This window comes from Malus sylvestris, chromosome 2 (genome assembly GCF_916048215.2).
Source record: "Malus sylvestris chromosome 2, drMalSylv7.2, whole genome shotgun sequence".
Lineage (NCBI taxonomy): Eukaryota > Viridiplantae > Streptophyta > Magnoliopsida > Rosales > Rosaceae > Malus > Malus sylvestris.
This window is the reverse complement of record NC_062261.1, coordinates 23,203,556-23,211,725: the sequence shown is the minus strand read 5'-3', so window position 1 is coordinate 23,211,725 and position 8,170 is coordinate 23,203,556.

Here is an 8,170-nt window from a genome sequence, read left to right as displayed (position 1 = left end):
CCCTAATGATGTGATTGAGAGTATTGTATTAGAGAAGGATTGAATTACATTGTAATTCCAACTGACTAGGTTCTCCGAATAAACTTCTACATTAGCTTGGGTAGCTATGACATATGGTTAGATGTCACTCATAGCTTGTGAGTTCTTCTAGATGATTAGATGTAGTCGTCAAAGAAGAAAGGTGAATTAAAATGAGGTTTTAATTCACTAAGTGATTGAATTAAATATAAGCAATTGGATTAATGCCAATCACCTCACTGCCTTGCTAATTAGAACCTAAAAGGTTGTTCACCAATACACTATTGTAGTGAGTAATTAATGGATGATGGAAACAATTAATTGGATTAATTATGTGTTGTGATTAATTTAGAAAAGTCTAAAGAAATCATAAAAGCGATAAAGATCGTTTTGGGCTTAAAGAAACGTTCGGGTTTAATTAGGCCCATTGGGCCTAAACCCATTGGGCTTTTATTCAAGCATTGGATGACTTGAAATAATAAAAGCCCAAAGCCCAAAAACAACACAAAGGGGCCGGCCACTTTAGGTGAAGAAAGGAGAGATATTTAGTCAAGTGTTGACTAGGTTTCTTTTGTCTATATAAGGAACTTTATAAGATATTGTTCATTAGGGTTTTTGTGAGTTTTGAACAACAAAAGAGGCAAAAGAAAATAGCTCTCTTGAACCACAAAAGCCGGCCACCAAAGGGGAGTTTTTACTAACATCTCTTACACCCTTTTGGTTATTCCTTCATCCTTCTCACTACACTAGTGGGTGAGGATCTTTAGAGGTTTCCTACTTTGGGAACTTGAAGAGAACCTAGGAGCACTCATTGTAACAAAGTGGAGGAGGCAAGGAGGGAAGCTAGGCTCAAGGATTTCAAGGAGCAAAGGCCTTGGAGGTGGTCCATCCTTGGTCTTAAGTCTAGATCAAGAGGTATAAGACTAACCTTCACTTTGTTCTTGATTCTAAAAATTGTTTTGATGCATTATATATATAAACCTATGAACCTTGAAGGGGATTTGCATGACTATAGCTTTGATAATATGTTATAAATGCTTCCGCTGCTTTCGTATATTAAATTTTGATTTGTATATGCATGATAGTCATTATGAAATCCCATGATAGAATCTCATAATTTTCCCTTCAGAGAGATCACCCAAACATGAAGTGGAGGGAGCCTCAACAACCTCAACAACAAAGAGGATTTCTACAACCACCCCCTATGATGTTTCAAAGGCCATTCGTACCAATGCAACCTCAACCACAATCTGCCCAACTAAATTCAGGTTCGTCAATGGATAGTGATACAATTCTTAAATTACTAACCTCTTTGACGCAGAGTGTACATAATCAAGCCAAAGAGGTGGGCGAATTGAAAAATCAAATTGATGGAGAGGTGCGCGAAATGAAAAATCAAATAGGGCAAATAGCGGAATTCATGGGACAGTTTAGAAAACAAGGCAAACTGCCTAGTTCAACAACTGTGAATCCGAAGGAAATATTTGAAACTGCCAACGCTATCACATTAAGAAGTGGCAAGGAGGTTGGAACCAGCCCTAAAATGTCAAAATCTAGCTAAAAGCAGGATGAAAAATTGCAACAAGAAGAAGAAACATTGGATAAATCCACGGCAAGGGTAGAACAACCCTTGCCGCAGCCTCCTAAGCCTTTATACCCTCCAAAACAACCAAGGTAAGTTCAAATTCAATTCCTTCTAACGTTATTCCACCAAATGTGCCTTTTCCTAGTAGATTTATGCAAGCCAGGAATGAAGAGGATGAAAAAGACATTTTGGAGACGTTTAGGAAGGTGCATGTCAATATCCCGCTCCTTGATGCTATAAAGCAAATCCCGAAGTACGCTAAGTTTTTGAAGAAGCTTTGTACAACAAGGAACCAAATTCGAGAGAAAGAGGTGGTACATGTAAGTGAGAATGTCTTTGCAATGTTGCAAAGAAAGTTGCCAACTAAATGCAAAGATCCAAGTAGTTTCACTATCCCTTGTCTAATTGGTAATACAAGGTTGGAACATGCTATGCTAGATTTAGGTGCATCAATTAATGTCATGCCATATTTTGTTTATGCATCTCTAAATCTAGGAAAGCTTAAAATGATGGTGTTATTATCCAATTAGCCGATCGATCTAATGTATACCCGAAAAGAGTGTTGGAAGATGTTTTAGTGCAAGTAGACCAGTTGATTTTTCCTGTAGATTTCTACATGCTTGACATGGGGGACTCAGGCCACTCTTCATCATTGCCACTCTTGCTTGGACGACCTTTCATGAAAACTACCCACACCAAGATTGACGTAGCCAAGGGAGCCTTAACTATGAAGTTTGGTGGTAATATGATTAACTTTAAAGTTTTTGAATCTATTAAGAATCCTAATGATGTTCGTCCTTATTTTTCCATTGATGTAATTAGAAATGTAGGGCAGAAACATTCAGCACCAATCACGAAGGATGTATCTAGAACCACCAATGAAGAGGGAATTAGAGTGGAGCACAAGGAATACGCCACAACCCTCAAACCATCAAATATGGCCGAGAGCACCCCTTGTGCATCTGTTGACTGTGCTGCTGATACGACCAATATTGCATACATTTTAATGCCCTTTAGTTTAGATTTTTGTTATGTTTTTGAGTGAATTTAGTTTGTTTCATTTAGTTTTATGTTTTTCTTAGATTTGAAGAGTGAAGATTAAGAAAGAAGAAAAATGAGCATTTTGGCGATTGAAGTGAGTTATGTGCCCTGGAAGCAGAAGCTGTTTGTGCAGATCATCCAACTTGACGGAATAAACTGTACTTCCTCAGAATGAACCAGCTGTTGAGCCTTATACCATTGGAAAGATATGGATGTTAGCTTTCAGAGGAATTTTACGGACTGTGATTTCGAGTTTCCTAGACGATGTTATGAAAGTTTTTGTACAAGACGTCGGTCAGCCAAGTCTACGCGGAAATTGCAAAGTCTGTTGGGTTTTTTCAAGTCATAATTCAGTCGAAGCCCAAAGCCCAAGATAGAAAACGTTGGAGATGATTTTAGTCCTATTTCAAATGGGTCTGGAGTAATTTACTTGGGAAACTTACCTGCCACATCATCAATTATCCAATACAAATGAGGAAAAGATTAAAAAAAGACCTAAGGATGCTAGGATTTTGACGAATCTATAAGGGAGAGATTGTAGGAAGCAAAGGGGGGTTCTCTGTGGAGGGATTCTCTGCGTGTTTTTGGAGGAGCAGCAGCCGCTTTCCATTTTTGCCTAAGTTTTTCATGTTCTTAATACTTTTAATTATGTTTTCTTATTTTATGAGTAACTAAACTCTTTTTCTTGGGTTAGGATGATGCCCTAGCATGAATGTCTATGGTTTTTAATGTTATTCATTGGATTTCTAGTTTCTTTTAGATGAATGCTTAATCACTGTTTGAACTGTTACTGTTTGTTTGAGTTCTTTGATTGATCACCTTAGGACTTTGCATCTAGTAAGATTGGAAGATGAATTTGAGGCTGAACTAGCAATATAATTCAATTAGCTTCTTGTGGTTAAGTGTGGTAAATTACATTATTGCTTGACAAAGAATAATGGTTTGCTTGGTTCCCTTGTTTTCTAGAGCGTAAAGAGTCCTACTTGTTAAATTTATGCCTTAACCAGGATAGACTGCATGTTAGGATATACGACCTCTGCCTGAACTAGGAGAGAATCATTCACTTAAGGAAAACTATGGTCTAATGTGCCTGACAAGGACTTAGATACGAGAATTATCATCTAAAGAATTGAAAGATCCATTGAATGCATTGAAACCTAAATTAGATTGCTTGTGGTTGATTCCGAATCCCTAGACTTTTCATCACTTGCCTTAAAACACAACATTTTCTTCTCTTTAATTTCAGTTTTTACTTAAGGTTCTGTTTTTGTTCGTTTATAAAATCATCACAACAAATTCTTCACATCCTTGATTGATTTTATTAATTAAGATCGAGTCTAGTCCGTTGTTTGAATTTATAGTTTTGTGTTTGTGTGTTATTAATATTATTAGATTTGGTTTAGTTTATCGAATTGGAGATTGAATTAGAATCCTCGTGGGAACGATACTTGGACTTGCAAAACGCTATATTACAACTACTTTGTGCACTTGCAAGTTTACACCAGCTGCCACTTCATCGTAGCACATTGGTGAGCAACCTATTCGCATTCCAATTCCCATTTCAAATAATAGGTTGTTACCTCCTTTGGTGCAGGTACCTAATCAAATTCAAGGTGGTTGGAGAGTTCACATTGACTTAAAGAAGCAAAACACCACAATCAGGAAGGATCACTATCCTTTTCATTCAAACATCCAAAGTATAAAGTGTTTCGAGGGGTAGGTTGTGGAGGAAATACCCTTCCATGCCGTGGGCTCCAATGAAGCTTAAAAAGGATGTATCGTCCAGCTGGAAGATGTTAAAGCAAGCACTTCTTGGGAGGCAACCCATGCGTTCAAATAAAGAAGACCTAGGAATCTTCGGCTCCATAACTAGATTTGCGTTCTTAAACTCTACTCTTTATTGCTTTTATTTTGCCATAATTGTCGTGATTGTTAGTTGTGTTGTTTGCTTGCTTACATGTGAGTTTATGTTTGAAACATTGAGGATAATGTTTGGTTTAAGTGTGGGGGGGGGGGGGTAAACAAGCTGTTTTTACATGATTTTCGTGGGATTTTACCACCTAGCACCACTAGGGTTGTTTCTCACTATTTTAAAGTGTTTTTAGTGTGTTTTGAAGCATTTTAGTGTGTTTTGAAAGAAAATACGAAAATTTGAAAAAAAAAAATAGAAAACGTTTTGAAAAACCCAAAAAGAGTCATTTTAGAGTCGTTTTTGTGTGTTTGTTTGTGTCTTAGGGTACCTTCCAACAAAATGATGAGGATTTGGTTTTTAATTACATGACTATTAAAGAAAGTTACAAACATGGATGGAAGTTTGATATGCTCTTTGGTTTATGCTTGGTTTTAGTTGTCATTTACGAATTCACATGTAATCACAAAGGAAAAAAATCAGTTTTAGTAACCCTGAGAGACTTGAGCCTAAACATTGTTAGGAGAGTTATTAATCTTTGAAGTTCTTGTTTTCTAAAGTCGTTGCATGATCTCATTATTCTTTGCTTGCTTGCTACTTAGAATTCATTTTATCACTTTAGTCCCAAATACTAGAACTCATGCCCGTTTCATTCAAAGCTTAAAATTGAATGCGTAACATATAACGAGATGAAGTTGTTTAGTAGTTACCAACAGAGCCAAAAAGTCTTCATCCCAGGCATTTGTTTTGTAGGTTTAACCTCTTTGAGCCTTATGTAGCCTATTTTCGTTGTTAACCACATTACCCCGACCTAGCCTAGAATAGGACTATCCATACCCTTGTTCTTAAAGTATAGTAGAGCATGACTTAGAGGGAATTCCTTTTGATCAAACATATTGCAGAAATCAAGTGTGGGGGAAGGATATGTACACGGGTAGAAAGAAAAAAAAAAGAAGAAAAAAAGAAGAAGAAAAGAAAACGTGAAAAAAGAAGAAAAAGTGGAAAAAGGAAAAAAAATTGTGAATATGACCCTAAGTATTGGTTGTTGAAGAAAGGGTCCTAAAAGTTTGAATATGACCCTAAGTATGTACGAAATCCCCTTAGTGTTTCAAGTTATTTGCTGCATTCAAGAGTGAATTCTAAGTTGATTTCATTGCTTTGCTTACTATTGCTTTAAGAACGTTTGTCTATCCTTACCTTTCTTTGTTAGCCAATACCCTTAGCCTCGTTACAACCCTTAGAATTTTATCTTGGTTGTTGTGTGTTTCAATATGTGGAGTTTAATATTGGTATGAGCATATGGTATCCCTGGTTCTCGCGTCTAAGTAGTGGCATTTTGTTCATGAGATCATATATATATATGTTTGTACCATACTTGACCAATCCCGAAACTACTGAGCACCAGTCAACGTTATACCGTCAAGGACTCAGAAGAGTTTCCCTCTAACCAGGAGGCTAATCACAACGCAACATGTGTCGACATCAGAAGCCAATCATAGTGCAACACGTGTCAACATTAGAAGCCAATCATAACACGACACGTGTCAAAGTCAGAATGAAACTAGAAACTCTCTTCTATAAATAGAGATCATTCTCTCACAATATGTCCTAATGTCATTGGTAGTAAATCATTCACTAGTACTTACTAAAGGAAAGCTTGAACCTATGTACTTGTGTAAACCCTTCACAATTAATGAAAACTCCTCTACTCCGTGGACGTAGCCAATCTGGGTGAACCACGTACATCTTGTGTTTGCTTCCCTGTCCCTATCCATTTACATACTTATCCACACTAGTGACCAGAGCAATCTAGCGAAGGTCACAAACTTAACACTTTTTATTGTACCAAAGTCCTCACTGATTTTGTGCATCAACAATATACATGTATTAATAATTCCAGAAAGTGCCTTCTTTGATTATAACATATGTGAGTGGCTAGTCTACATGTTTACATCAATCTTCTCACATATACCTAGTATAGGGAATGTGGTTAGAAAATCTGTGTGAAAATAGAGAGTATATCCGGTGAGGAATTGAGGGAATTCTCTAAGGCATGTTACTACCATCAAAAAAATATTTTAAATTGATTAAATGCGAGCTAGTGAGTGGTAACTGTGATTAAGTATGCACTCGAGGGTAAGGATAACTAAAATCTGTGGGAGTAGTGATTTTTAATGTTTCATGTTGCATTGGAAATCCCTGAGGCGAATGTTGGAAAGTCTAGGTTATGTTTTGTTTGTTTCGTTTTGCTTGAGGACTAGCAAAAGCTAAGTGTGGGGGAAGTTGATAGGAGCATATTTATGCGACTTAGTTAGCTTGTTTTCTTGCATTTTCATAGTTAGTTTCTGTTTTTATAGTGATTTAAGCTATTTTCGTGTGTTTGTAGGTCCAAATGACAAAGTTGGCAAGAAAGTGCAATTTGGAGCAACTTGGAGCAGTTTTGGGCCAAGAATGGATAGCACATGCATGGAGTTTTGGAAATGTGCCCTAAAACCAATCATATGATGATACTTTACGGACATTTCACATGTTAAACTAATCTAGTTTAATATCAAGGGCAAAGATTATTATTTAAGCCGTCTCATATAAATGTTATATGCTTAAACGATAAGTCCAAGGATTATGTGATTGGGAGAATACGATCTAAAGAAGTTAGATTCATGAGACCATTCTTTCGTAGACACATCCTAAACGTTCCTGATCATAGGATTGCCAATTGGGCATTGACAGTCCGTTAAGATCAGTACGTGCTGTGTCTTCTCTCAGGGAGAGTGACTAGTCTCGAGTCATTGGTGTGTGTGACATCAAGACAAGTACGTAGGTGCTCAATAGAGAATGAGTTCACTGAACACGATCAACGAAGAGTTCTCATATTCATGTCACATGAGAACTCATGGTTGGGATAATGCAAAGTAGTCCTTTGACCTGAGGCATCACAGTTATCTTGTGGTTAAGTCCTTGATCTTTGATTATGTCAAAGTCACCCCATCCGCGGGTGTCCACGGCATCGTTGGGGTTAAACTACTTAGCCATGGAGGCAAGTGAGTGAATGCGCAACAAGGGATCTCTAACCTTCAAACCGTTTGAGGGAGAATACTCTATGATATGATTAATAATCTTTGGCCAAAGTATGAATGAGATTTAGGAAGGCGTTCCAAATCACATTCAAGGTAATCATATAAGCACACGAATCACATTGGATAGTAGACATGAATAAACTATCAAACCAAACAATGTGGTTAAGAGTATTGTATTAGAGAAAGACCATATTGCATTTGTAATCCTAAACTGAATAGGTTCTCCACCTCTTCTGATTAGCTTGGGTAACCATGATATGCTGCTAGGTGTCACGCATGGTTTGTGGAAGCCCTAAACGTGTATAATCACTAAAGGGAGAATTGAAAGTAAGTTTCAATTTACAATCGATTTGAAAGAGTTTTAATCGCCCACTGCCTCGCTAAAAGGAACCTAATGGATCGTACACCGTGTAAGGTGGAGATTGAAGAAACAATGGAGATGAGTAAGAATAATTAAAGGGTTTAATTATTTATGGCAAGGATTAATTAATATGTTAATTAATCAAACGAATAAGTTCGTTAAAGACCTCGGGATAGTTT